Raw genomic sequence first — 14,915 nt, forward strand, 5'->3', positions numbered from 1 at the left:
ACTGACACCTGACTGAAGGGTATATGAGATAGTTTCCTTCTATTGTAATGTAATTTGATCATACAGTGGTATGTATAGAACCATAAACATAGAGTGATCCCAGGAGAAACGGATGGAAAGGAAGCCATAGCATTGACAGGAAAACTGCCCTAAACCTCCCTCTGCATCCTCCCCTGAGGCTGCCCATCAGTTTGGATCCTGCTCAGCTTCTACTTTGCCATTCCAGGGATGTTTTTGTCAGGGCTCAAAGGACATTTGCTCACTGTGCCTTTTGCACAGAAATATACAGCTGTGTCCTCGTCTTTCAGGTTGTTCATTTGCAGATAAAGCATGTTCTTGGCATTGTCTCTGGAGGTGGTGAACCGGCCCTTCACAGAGTCTGTGTACTTTGTGCTACCACCATCAGGATTAATGTTTGAGATCCACTCCAGCCCCTTCTCTGGAGCCTGGCGGATCAAATACATCCAGAAGCTACTGAAGGAGAAACTGGAGGCCTCATAGGAGAGTCTCAGGGATCCCCCAGGCTGGACCAAACCTCCCCCAGACTCCACCAGTTGTACCTCACACTGGACACCTGCAAACACAAAGACATGCTAGTCATATATAGCCACATATGTCCACTGTTTCTCTCACTTACATTCTCTCACACATAAAATAGTTTTAGATCTCCATGAATCACCTTTTAAAAGAGCAATAAAGAAAAACCAGTGGAGTCCAAAGTCCATGTTAATTCGTCTGTATTCAAGCTTGATCGCTACTTGGAAACAACTGAGAAGCCCAGGCCTAGAACTTCTCTCCCAGATCTACAGGGTCAGAGCTGGACTGGCTTTTATCTGCAGAGGAATGGCCCTATTTGCATGCCTCCTGCTATATAGCAAGCTCTAGGTGGCAATGCCTCAGATAGAGTATTATTCAGAGAATATGAGTGTCCTTCGAGATTTTGATGAAATGATAGAATTTTGAAAATGTAATCTCTCATTATTATATCACTCATTCATAACCACATAGCATAAATTTTTTAAATTTTATTTTCAGTTTTCTTGTATATAATGACGCTACAAGACACTCACATAAGTAATTTTCTTATAATATTATGTTGGATGTTCAAGGTCCACTATATGAGTGATAACATGTGATACACAGATCTTTGTTTCTGGGAGAGATCACTCAGTAGTATAGATTCTAGTTCCATCCAGGTTGCTGCAGAATTCATGACTTTCTTCTTTTTTATGGCTGTGTAGTATTCCATCGTGTATATGTACCACATTTTTAAAATCCAGTCCTCTTTTGATGGACAACATGGTTGCTTCCAGGTTCTTGCTATTGTGAACAGTGCTGCGATAAACATACGTGTGCAGGTATCTTTTTTATAGAGTGATTTGAGTTCTTCAGGGTATATTCCCAGTAGGGGGATTGCGGGGTTATATGGGAGGTCAATATTTAGAGTTTTAGGAATCGCCATACTGTTTTTCACAGAGGTTGCACTAGTTTGCACATTCACCAACAGTGTAAAAGTGTTCCCTTTTCACCACACCCTCTCCAGCAACTCATTTTTTGAGTAATTGATAATTGCCATTCTGACTGGAGTTAGGTGGTATCTCAGTGTGGTTTTCATTTGCATCTCCCTGATGATTAATGAGATTGGACATTTTTTCATGTGTCTGTTGCCTGCTCAAATGTCTTCCTTTAAGAAGTGTCTGTTCATATCTTTTGCCCATTTTGTAATAGGGTTGTTTGTTTTTTTTTCTTTTCAGCACATTTGAGTTCCTTGTAGATCCAAGATGTTAAGCCTTTGTCAGACCTGGAGTTGGCAAATACTTTTTCCCAGTCTGTAGGCTGTCTCCCTGTTCTCTTGATGGTTTCTTTGGCTTTGCAGAAGCTTGCCAGCTTAATGAGGTCCCACGTGTTTATCTTATCCCTTATGGCCTGTGAGTTTCGGATTTTGTTCAGGAATTGGATGCCAGTTCCAATTTCCATGAGGGTATGTCCTTCATTTACTAAGGTTCTTATGGTTTGAGGTTTTGAATTTAAGTCTCTGATCCATTTAGAGTTAATATTTTGTGTATGTGAATAGATAGGGGTCCTGTTTCAGTCTTCTGCATGTGTTCAGCCAGTTTTCTCTGTACAATTTACTGAATAGGTTCTCCTCTCCCCAGTGGTAGGTGGTGGAGGATTTGTCTAAGATGAGTTGGTTGAGAAATTGAGGTTTTGCTTCTGGAATCTCAATTCTAATTCTATTGGTCTATATGCCTGTTCCTGTACCAATAACAACCTGTTTTTATTATTGTAGCTTTATAGTAAAGTTTGAAGTCTGGTAATGTGATACCACCTGCTTTTTTTTTCCCCCCCCTCAGGATTGTTCTGGCTATTCTTGGGCATTTGTGTTTCCATATGAATTCCTGTGTTGTTTTCTCTAGGTCTGAGAAGAACGTTGCTGGTAATTTGATGGGTATTGCATAGAATCTGTAGATTGCTTTAGGTAAGATGGACATCTTCACAATGTTTATTCTTCCAATCCATGAGCATGGAATATTTTTCCACTTGTTAGTGTCATCTTTGATTTCTTTGAGCAGTGTTTTGTAGTTTTCATTGTAAAAATCTTTCTTGTTTCTGGTTAGGAAGATGCCAAGGTTTTCCTTTTTTTGCGTGTGTGGCTATTGTGAATGAAATTGTGCTTTCTCTTTGGGTTTCTGTTTGTTTATTATTGGTGTAAAGAAATGCAATTGTCTTTTGCACGTTTATTTTATATCCTGAGACTTTGTCGAAGTTCTTTATACGTGTAAGGAGGTCTTTGACAGATTCTCTTGGGTTTTCAAGGTACATGATCATGTCATCTGTAAAGAGATATAGCTTGACTTCCACTTTTCCTATTTGTAAGCCCCTGATTGCTTCTCTTCTTTGATTGCTCTAGCCAGAACTTCCAATACTATATTGAACAGGAAGGCTGAGAGTGGGCATCCTTGTCTTGTTCCAGTTTTCAGGGGAAATGGTTCCAGTTTTTGTGCATTTAGGAGTATGCTGGCTGTGGGTTTCTCAAAAATGGCTTTTATTATTTTGAGGTACGTTCCCCGTATGCCTAGATGTGCTTTCTTTTTTTATGCTCAAAACTCCATGAAGATGATTTCGCTACTAGGAACAAATGCTCACAAGATATGTTATTAAAGTAATCTCATATTTAAGTGGCACACAGTTCACCACATCATTTTCTTGTTTTTACCCCCTTCAAGTCTACTTCCTGGGATCTGTGTATCTCCTGTTATTTGAATGCATTGAATTAATTAAATCATTCTTATTCTCATTCTGTTAGTATATCTGAAAGCACTTGTAATTTCTCTTTTCATTCATGATTTTCATGGATGTTTTGGTATAATGATTGCTGCAAGTAACATAGGATGATTAAAGCCACATCAGTAGCCCTTGTTGAGTTTTTTATTTACGTTTTTACAGCATTGCTGTTTTGAAATAAAAATGTCTCAGGTTTTATGATGAATCCCCTCAACCACCCTTTCCCCAGCCTCCTTTGCACCTGCTCCAGGGCTAAGCCTGCGCTGGGTGGATCCTGAGCACCCTCTACTGCCAATTCCCAGCCCTGCAGAAAAACTTCCTGTTTGAGTTCACACAGCATCTTCCTCTCTTGAACGCTTCATGAAAATCTGTGCCTTAGTACAGAGTGCTCCTTCATGACAGGGTATGCAAATAGCACATATTCTTTAAATAAAGAATTTCCTTTGTTGAACCCAGAGATCTCTCTGGATCTGGACTCCAAGCAAAGTGTCTTATAAACCAATCGTGAGCCCCTCCCTGGTGACTTCCAGATGCAATGGTACATTAAATCACACAGTAAGTCCAAAACCGTTTGGGGAGTTTGAGTGAGCCCTGTGTCTTCTTTAGAATTATGTGCTTAACATTCACATTAGACATACATTATCTACAGAAAAGACCACAGAGTCTCAAAGTTCACACATTCAAAGAGAAATTAATCAGAGTTCAAGAAATTTATTGGTGTCAAGGGCTTTTACCTGCTCTACCATCCTGGAATTTTTCTCCTCTGTTGTCTTTGGGGTTCCCTGAGGAGTTCTTTTCCGGAGAGAGAGCCAATTAATTCTCATACATTCTTCTTTAATCCAGATCAATAATACTGATGAGGAATTAATAGGCAAGGCATGCATTCATGATATGCTGTCACAATTGAATGCTGGTGATGTACTGGCCTTCTTCCTCTGAGTTATGGCTTTCAAAAGATATACAGATTATTTTCAAAAATTTTTACTCCATTACCTCACTGCAGTATCCCAAAACTATTTGCTTGCATGTTACCTACATTAACTAAATATATTTATTTACAGGATAAAAGAATATTGGAAGAAGTGGTTTATAATGGTAAGTAATTATTATTTTCTCACGAGGTTTAAGATTATACAAAAGTTCTTCTTGGATACTGGAGAATTATGTCTGGAGAAACTTCATTTGTATTTCTCCATCACTAGCCCTGCACATTTCAGAGTCATTTGCATTGTCACCCTGAGAACTTTTGGGTTCTTGGATGGAAAGTCAGTAGAGTGTGGTGTGTGGGGATTCCACAGCTCTCACCCTTGTACTAGTTTACACCTTTCAATCAAACATTCAGTATAATTACCTGGATAATGTCACCAACCTTTTTAGCTTCCACATTTTTTTTCTGATAATCAGGTCCCCACCCCAGTGATTCTGGATTTGCATGTCTCTCTGAGGTGTTTTTCGTGTAATCACAGTTCTTTGATACATTTGAAAAATCATGGAGTTTAAGTATTCAGATAATTATAGATTGAAAGATGGGTTCCAGCACACTAAGTGGGCTCCACCTTCTGGTGCTTTTCATAGGTAACATGCACAGTGCTATAGTCTTCACACTGTTTACAGTCCTAGGCACCAGCCACTCCACTGCCTCTTTACTACAGCTCTGCTCTTGCTTAGCTAATGGAGGAGGAGGAAGGGTAGGGACTATTTAAATTGGATGAAGAGTAAAAGAGCTACTGTCCCTGGGTGCCTGGCAAGGCAGTCTTCTGGTTCCCTGTGGCAATCTGACTCTCTTCTTATATGACACTACCCAGCTCCAGCATCTAGGAGACTTGAGTAAGAATGTAAATGGGTGAAAAAAGGAGTGTAAATGAGAGGTTGTAAGGGGTTCAATGAGGAAGAAGACTGGAGAGGGAATGTATCTGATAACTCGAACTCAGATCTGAACTGCTGGGAGGCGTGAGAGAGCTGGGAAGTCAGAGGAAGTGCTGAGAGGGGTTGCTGAGGAACATGGGAGGGGGTAAGAAAGACAGAAGCACAGTCAAGCAGCATCCATCCCATGGTTGATAAAGGAAGCATTCCCATCAGTTTCTGCCTGGGACATAGCAGGTTACCTGATATTCCTGCAGAGGCCACTATTACTAGAAGGAAAGGGCAGACCAGTCAGAGTGCCATACATGGTAGTCTGCTGAGATTCCTGGAAAGGGTGATTGGATATAGAGAGACCACAAGCTCTGGCCTGAGATACTGCTGCATACCCCACAGTCTGATTGCACAGAGCCATCTCTGTTGGCAGGAGGTGCAGAAGATCCCCTTCTGGTGTATTGAGAAGCATTGTTTGCATATTTATTTTGCTTTCAGTTCCAAGAGAAGCTCTGGGAAAATCTGTGGATAAAAACCAAATGCCAAACATTTGACTTTGATTCCTTTTCCTTTTCTCTCTATGACTGTTTCAATTGTTCTGTGGTGGTATTAATGGATTTACGAGCCTGGAGCTGCAGTTGCTTTTCTGATTTCCAGCTGCTTTTGTGAATAATTTAAGAAGAAAAACAGAAACTTTTTTTTTTTTTTTTGCACTTTGGAGACAAAAGTGTTTGATGTTTTAATTGGTACAAATGTTGTATTTAATAATACGGTTTTTGTACAGTTTCTGTGTTTTCTACTAGAAAACAATATAAAATCATTGCACAATGTGAAGGGGAAAAAATGACCACTATGACCAAATGTAGTCTGTTCCGCAGCATTAACAGGATTCAATCAACTTAAAGTCATGATTCAGTCATAGAAATGCTTTTCCTTTACCTTGTTTGAGTTTTTCTTTCTTTCCCTTTTTGATTTAATAAGAAAAATATATTTTTTGTGAACTTGTGTTGTACTCTGTAGAAAATAATGAATTTTACTTTAATGGCTAAAAAAAAGACAGAAAGAATCTTTGTCGTCTTTCTTACCTAATAACAGAGTTTGTTTCCTGAATTTAAAAATATATCTTTTTAACAAATTTGGAGCAAGGGAATTATGTGTTTAAAAGGAATCTCCTTCCTTTTCTGTCTTTTTCCTTTTGTCCTGATGGGTGATCAAATTTTGTTTTAATTGCACAGACACACAGACAAAAGTCATTTTTTATCTGCCAAGTGTGGTAATTTCCTTTGTTTTTTGTATTATACTGATTGAGAAGAAACAAAAAAAAGAAAAAAAGAAAGATGGGCCAATGACTTGGAAAACCTATCCAAACAAAAGAAAAGATGAGTTTCAGTGCACAAAAATCTCACCTGCATTTGTTCCTTTGTGCAAGTGGGTGATTGAATGTCCAAGTAACGGGAGACCTCAGATGAAATGCTTGGGACATATTGAAAAAACGGTTACAATCTGCCAAAGTTCTGAATTTTGCACCTGTTGCATGCAATTGATCATCACACATCCATGGAGCATCTCTTGGGAAAAAGCAGAAGAGATCAACTGACATTCAGTACACACTAATACCTTCAGTAGCAGACAGGGCACAGGCAGCAGAGACCATGGAAAAAGCAGTGGGAGGAAATCTTAACCTGGGATCAGTCAGAGAAAAAAATCCAAAAATATAGACTGCCAGCATTTTCTCTGTTTTGGGACTGGACAGAGATATTATTTTCATTATCAATTTCTGAGCTGCCTGTATCCTGAGCAGCTTTCATTCTGAGACCATGGGGTGATTAACACAATCCTCTGAAATTGACTATTCTTTGCCCTGAGCAGATACCCCGAGTGTGGGATGCGCATAGAAACGTGTCCCAACCCCATACTGGAATGAACACATGCACATGCAAAGGGATTGGGAGACCTAGCAGCAGACAATTTGGGAGGTTTTCATAGGAATACTTGCTGGGGAGAGCTGAATGCTGGCAGTGAGAACTGTGGAGGGAAAACGGATAGGGAATCTGAAGCAGACTCCTCAAGAAGGAGTGAGGAGAGCCCAACCAAAGCCAGAATGGTACTCCTGAGCCTTGCAACCAGATTGTAAGGACTAGAGACTGGAAACTACTGAGAATGGAGCAAAATCTTCTGGAAGAGGAACTGAGCAGACACTTGTTTTTCTTTATTCTCCTTTTTTCTATCCTTCTCCTTTCTCCTTTGTCTCCTATACCCTGTCTTGGCCTAAGTAACTCTGCAAGCATATCTGTTGTATAGTCATATTGTGCAGAGATGAAGAACATGTCCCAGATGGCCCATTCCCTGGATAGCAAATATTATGACCTGCCAATAGGTTCTGAAACCTTGAAGCACTCCTTGTCTTTTAGTAAGTACTCAAAAGTTAAAAGAGACAGCACATTACCTGACCTCCAATTCTAATTCATAGTTGAACAATCCTGAAGCTCAAGGAAGGACCAAAAGTAGAATCAATATCAGAAGTGATATCTTCTCCATTTTTCACTGAGCAATGGAATTTAAGAGACAAATAGTAAAAATGCTACAAATTTAGAATAATCAATGAAGAAGTGCTGGTGACCAGAGACCCAATAAAGAATCAGTGCTAGGGAGAAGAGCTACTGGGGCAAAATCAATGGCTGTCTATAAGAAGGACAGTACCCCAAAAGAACTTACATATATCATATAATTATAGGACAGAATAAATAAAAATCTAGAAAGGCTGGGACTAGACTAAATTGAGTTGCAAAAGAGCTGGACAAACTCAAGAAATGATTCTTAGAAATAACAGAAATGAATAACTATTCAATATACAAATGACAAAGTGACAAGCATGGGAAGCAGAATTGATCAAACAAAAGAAAATATCTCAGAGTTGAAAAACCAAATTATGGAATTAGTACAATCTAATAAAATATAGAAAAAAAATAGAAGAATGAAGAAATTCTCCAAGAGAAATTTGATTTTATCAAGAAACCAAATCAACATCTGATAAGAATAAATGAAATCGACAGAAAATTGAAAATATCCTAGAACAAACATTCCATAAATTCATTCAAGTAAATTTATTATATCTGTCCATAGAGATAACTGTATGAATGGAGGAGATTCAAAGAAGTCCTGAAAGATTTCTTTTGAGAAGACCAAACTCTAGACAAATAGGAATTTACCTACACCAAATAGGTGTAACAGACAAAATTCGAAAAGAAGAAAAAGGAAAAGGTGAGACTACCTTCCATAGGAGATCAATCAGAATTACTGCAGATTTATCTTCAGAAACATTGCAGGCTATAAGGAAATGGAGCAAAATCTTTGCAATTCACAGTGATAACAAATTTCAAATAAGAAATTCCTACCCAGATTTAGTTTCATCAGTGAGAGAATTAAAATACTTTTCAGTAGATCAATTCCTAAGAGAATATGTTATTTTGAGAACAGGTCTACAGGAGATGCTTTGAATGGTGCTTGTAAGTGGACCTTTAACAAATATTGTAATACTGCAAGAAAGGGATTGACAGTAGTTGGAAACTGCCAGGGATGATGGGGACACTGCATCAACAAGTGTAGTTGCATAATGAACATTTATATACCTAAACCTGAATTGTGCCCCATATATTGAAAATAAAAATTAAAAAAATAAATTTATAAAAGGCGCTGTGCACAGAAGTAAAAGAAACAAAAACCCCCAATACTCCACAGGATCAGAAACACAGAAACAACAGAAAGCGCAGCATATCTGTAAAATGAAAACACACACATATACGAACACAAAACAAAAGAAAACAAAACAGTCTTTGGAGAACATTGTCACAGAGTCAAGCTCTCATATTTTAATATTCAGCCCGAATGTGAATGGATTAAATGAAACACTGAAAACACGGAGAATGGAAAAGTGGACAAAAATACATGACTCAGTAATTTGCTCAGTAAACTCATCACACCACTAAGGATGCTCAGAGACTCAAAGTTAAAGAAGGGACAATGAAATTGATGGCAGACATGTCACAAAATAATACAGGAGTCCTGGTCTTAACACGAGTCAAAACAATCTTAATGCTAAAAGAAGTGTGCAAAGACAAAGAAAGACACCATATAATGATAAAATATTTGATCAATCAAAAAGACATATCCGTGCTAAACATATATGCACCGAACACAGGAGGAACAGCATTTACAAAACAGCTACTAAGTTAAAAGAAAAAAAAGGTATTGACACTATGATAGCTGGAGACGTAAGTACTCCACTAACAACCCTAGGTAGATCACTGAGGATAAAAATCAACAAGAAGATCTGGAATCTCAACTTGAATCTTGGACCAAATGGATTTAGTTGATACCTACAGAATATTCCACTCAACAACTCCAGAATGTACATTCTACACATGAAGTATATGCAACATGCCCCAAGATCATCACATCATAGGCCATAAATCAAGCATAAACATATTTTACAATATTAAAATATGACCATGCATATTCTGAGGCAATATTGGAATAAAAATAAATATCAACAACAAAATTCCCACTAATTTCATAAAGACATACAAACTAAGTAGCACAATACAGAACTACTCTTGGTTCAACACAGACATCAAAACAGAAATTAAAATATTCCTAAAAAGAAATGAAATAAAGAAACACCATAGGGGAGGGAGGGACACACCTCATCAAAAAGGGTACCTGCATAAACAATATGTGTACACCAACACTGAATTGTTTTCCACATCTAGAATATAAAAAAAGAAAGTAAACGCTACTGTTCACAACTAGGCAAATCAAAAAATTGAAATACCTTACCAAATCCTCTGAGATGCCATGAAAACAGTACTGAGAGGCAAATTTGTGTCTCTGTTAGGAGACATCAAAAAAAAATAGAATGAGAACAAATGAACAGCACAACCAATCACCTGTGGGTGCTTGAAAGGCAAGACCACCAAAACCATAACTTCAGAAAAACAATCCAAATCACCAAAATAATAGCCTATATATGGGACAAAGAAGACAAAAAATACCATAGGAAAACATAAATAAATAAATAAACAAACAAACAAACAAATAAATAAATAAATAAAAGCTGGTTTCTTGAGAGAATAACCAAGATTGATGGACCCCTAGCCATAAGAAAAAGAGTGAAAAAATCCAAACAAACACAACCAGAAATTGAAAAGTTAAAGTCACAATTAACCCTGAAGAAATAAAAATGTTTATTAGAGATTGCTATGCACACCTGTATAGACCAACTGTACAACCTAAATGAAATGGAGGACTGTCTCATATCACACAAACTCCCAAGATGGAAACAATAAATAGCCCAGTAACAACCCAGGAAATTCACTCTGTCATAAGAAATCTACTTACAAAAAATTGAGCAGGAACAAATAGATTTCCAGTGGGAATCTTCAATACATAAATACATCCAAGAAGAAGTTAATACCAATCTTATTAAAAATATTACCAGCAATCAAAAAAAAAAACTCCACAAAATCATTTTATGGTGACAAGCTGACTCTCAAACAGGTTAAAGATCCAATGAAGAAAGAGAACTACAGTCCATACCCCTAATAAACATAGATGAAAATACACTCTATAAAATTCTAGCAAATTGGATGCAACAACACATTTCATAAACCATCCACCATGAACTAGTTAACTTCATCCCTAGGATGCAGGGCTGCTTCAACATCCAAAGTCCCATAAAAATAATTAAATACATTAACAAATGCAAAACAGGAAACAATATTTATAGTATTAGAGAGTAAAAGGTTTCAATAAAATCCACCATTCATCCGTGATAAATGCCCTTGACTACCTAGGTGTAGTTGGAACATACCTGAAAATAGTAAGAGTCATCTGTGAAAAACCCACAATCACCATATTTCTAAATGGACATAAATTGGAAGAATTTCTTCCCAAAACTTGAGCAACACAAGGCTGTTCATTCTCACCCCTCCCCTTCAAAATAGTGCTTGAAGTTCTAGCTAAACAAATCAGACAAGAGGAAGAAATTGTGGTATCCACAAAGGAAAAAAAATGTCAATTATACCTCTTTGCTGACTAAATGATCCTGTACCTCAAAACTCCAAGTGTTTCTGTCAAAAAACCTATTTGCACTGATACAGGGATATGGCAAAATCTCTGGGTACCAAGTATATGTCCAAAAGGCAGTCACATTCTTATACACTAGTAGCAAATAGGCAGAGAACTTACTAGAAAGCTCAATCCCTTTCATAATGCCACAAAAAGTATACATACAATAGTATCTTCCTAACCAGAGGAGTGAAAGTCCTGCAAAGTGAAAACTACTAAAACCTGATTAGAGAAGTCAAATATGACACAAACAAATAGAAAAATATTCTATGGACAATAATTGGAAAAATCAGCACAGGTGCACGATCAATCTTACCAAAGGCAAACCACAAATTCATTGCTGTAACCATTAAATAACCAATATAATACTTCTCAGACCCAAAACAATACAAAAATTCATATAGAAATATAATTGACAATGAATAGTCGAAACAATTCTTAACAAAGAAACAAAACTGGAGGTATCACACATCCAGAGTTTAAACATTATTATAAGGCTACAATAATCCAAACAATCTGGTATTGGGACAAGGACAGGTATATAAACCAAGGAAGCAGGATAGAGATTATGGAAGCAAAACCTCCCTTTATCAACCAACACCTCTTCAACAAATCCTCTAACAACAACCACTGGGGAAAGGAGAACCGAATTGTATCCCCCTCAAAATTCTTATGTTGGAGCCCTTCCCAAAGCATGAAAGTATTTAGAAAAAATAATTTTGGAGGGGAGTTACTTAAGGTTAAATGAAACACTAGATGTGAGGTGAGGTTCTGGCTGAAAATATTATAAGTGAAGATCTCTGTGTCTCTTTATCTCTCCTCTCTCTCTCCCTGCTTCCCTCATTCACTTTGTGCATTATATAATAGCAGAGCTGGTAGTTCTTAATCTTCAAGCCAGGAAGGTATCCCTCATAACAGCTGGTAGTCTTTAATCTTCAAGCCAGGAAAGTATTTCTCAAAGCAGCTGCTACCCAAAACAAAGTGGAGGACTGAGAAACGAATTTCTTCTATAACAAATACCTACAATATTTTTGTAGATTTGCAACTGTGTGATGGATAAAGAGTATATATTTTTTAGATGAATGCAATTGTATATTTGACAATGGAGTGTGTAGAGAGTTGAAAAAATAAACAGGAGAGCAGGTGAATAAGCTCTTGACGTTTTTAAAAAGAATACACAGATAGACATGGTAGGATGTTAGTAGAAATGTGGACATTAAAGGTACTTCTCACGAGGTCTCAGACGAAACAATCCCAAAATTTTGGAAATAAAGAAAACAAATTACTTGTTTCAAATTATCGAATAGTTTGAGTAAATTACATTTGTTTTTTTATTACTTAGTGAAAGGTAGACCATTAGTGTGATAAAACTGGATAATTAGCTGAGGTGATTTCTAAGCTAAGTATATAAGGAGTATTTTAGTTACTCCTGACTATCTATAGTAATTTTTCAGATAAGAGAGATGTACTTACACAAAAACTAAGAATTAAAGACATCTTTTTCCTTTTTCATTGTTTTTTAGTGATAAAATACATAAAATATAAAATGTGCTATACTAACCATTTTTATAAATTCAATTCGGTGGCATTAGTTACATTCACAACACTGTACAATCAAAACCATTGTCTTGTCATTCAGGTCCAATTTTTTATTTACTGCAATAGCCTTTGTAGACAGGGAAAAAACAGAGAGTTTTCCCAGCACTTTCCAATCCTAGATCAAATCTGAAATGGCATCACTTCTATCTGATGCTTCAGTATCTCCAGGAAAGGCGCCTTATTCATTAATAGATCATGTATCTATTCACTCTGTGTTATGACAGATTAAAGATTAGCTCAATTCTACATTGGACTCTCCCCCTCCTATTACAGCTACATGCCTGTCCTTTATTTCTTACCTTTCAAACTAGAAACATGTCAACATATGCAGTACGTGTTTACTATGCACTGTGGACTTTGACTCTCTATTTTGAAAGATGAGGACATTAATATCCCCATCATTCCATTCATTATCTTTACCTGAATTTCAAGTTCAGCTAAATGTATGTTACTTTTACATTGTAATTAATGGTAATGTAATTATCAGTTAATCAATATAGCAAAATAAGAGGGATTGGTTTAAAGAGGATAATAAGAACATTGCTGAAAATTACTGAATAAGATTGATAGATGTAATTCATTGATTTAATCTATGGTCTCAATAAAAACCAGGAATATATGATGTTTGACCCATAGAAATAGGTTTCATTTGAATTTTCACCATGCAAGTGGAAACAATCTATTTCAGCCCCATCCCTTGGAGTTGATGAATAAAACTTCATGAGTAATCATTAACAATTTGGAATCTAGAACAGAAGAGCTGAAGAAGAGTGTCTGAATTGGCTTATTTAGTCGTGACCTAACTGCTACAGCTGGACCTGAAACTGGACACTGGGGACAGAAGGACCCAAAGTGATTAAGGTGCTCTGGTGAAGCATCCTCATATCTTCATGTCTAAACCAGGAACTACTCTCCTCTGAGAACCACCAGCGAAGTACCACAGGTGTTTCATGTTCTAATGACTGAAGTGATTATTCCAGGAAAATCATTGAGAAGTTGAGGAAGGCACATGTACTCATGTAAATGTGTACTATGACCTCTTGCCAGTATCTGCTATGATATGCAGGTTGGCATTGGAAATTCATGTAAATATGAAAAAGGATGAGATGAGGTCCGTGTCCATGGTGGTCACCTTCAAGGAAGAAACTGGCTTTATTTTCACAAAAGTCTTCTACTTATCATCTGCACTTCACCATTCCCAGGATCCTCTTATTTTAAGTTATTAAATTTGTTGAAGGAGATAGAAATCCATGAAAGATTAGGGAAAGGGATTCACATGTCACTACTTCTAGAGATGTGTATGGATTAAATACTCCCCCAAATCCTTATACCTCCAAGTATTTAGCTACTCAAATTGATTTAATTGTCATCTCCATTATTTCATAAGTAAACTATTTAATCAAATATAACTAGTTTTTTCTAAATTTCACATGACTGGAGAATATTTAGGTAACTCACAACTTGATTGAACATTTCTTCATCTGAAATGGCTTCCCCACCATCTACATACCAGGAAAAATATTGAGCAACATGCATACACTCTGTGAGGCTTAAAGAAGCATAGACTTGTTGGCTATATGGTCAGCATTTCTTTCATCATTGTAGGTCCAGCTGCTTATAAACCTCCTAATTCCTGTACACTCCCGAGTGTCTGGAAATACCCTGGATATTCAAACCCACTCTTGGAATGAAAATTGTAAGAAAACATAAACCCTCAACCCTTCTATTGGATGTTTCGGTTGTTACACATGCAGTTTTGTAGCCAAAGCCTTTGGCTCAACTATATGTTGACCAGTAACCTAATCTTTGTGTACACACTCAGATAATGTTCAAATGTCAATTTATTGTGGTCTGTGTCTTTGCCCATGAATGTTGACTTCACCACACATTGTCTGTGTCATGTTAATAAAGAGGACATATATGATGCTTACCAAAAGCAATGCAGATGTAACATTTGCAGAGAAGAACAGTGCACAGCCCAAAGCTACAGAAAGCAGGTTCCCTGAAATCATTGCCTGAATACTGACCTCCAGATTCCTGTATTAGTGAAA

At 37.1% G+C, this 14,915-nt stretch overlaps 1 long non-coding RNA gene across 1 annotated transcript; it reads right to left on the bottom strand.

The window, feature by feature from the left end:
• Positions 1-268: 268 nt before the first annotated feature.
• On the bottom strand, positions 269-9,125 carry LOC110595910. Its single transcript, XR_002482153.1, has 3 exons — positions 9,111-9,125; positions 4,020-4,022; positions 269-393 (listed from the first exon to the last, which is right to left on the bottom strand). It is a non-coding gene; the product is annotated as an uncharacterized LOC110595910 (long non-coding RNA).
• Positions 9,126-14,915: the final 5,790 nt, after the last annotated feature.

Source organism: Carlito syrichta, unplaced genomic scaffold, assembly GCF_000164805.1.
Source record: "Carlito syrichta isolate Samal-C Ts95f unplaced genomic scaffold, Tarsius_syrichta-2.0.1 Scaffold305163, whole genome shotgun sequence".
NCBI lineage: Eukaryota > Metazoa > Chordata > Mammalia > Primates > Tarsiidae > Carlito > Carlito syrichta.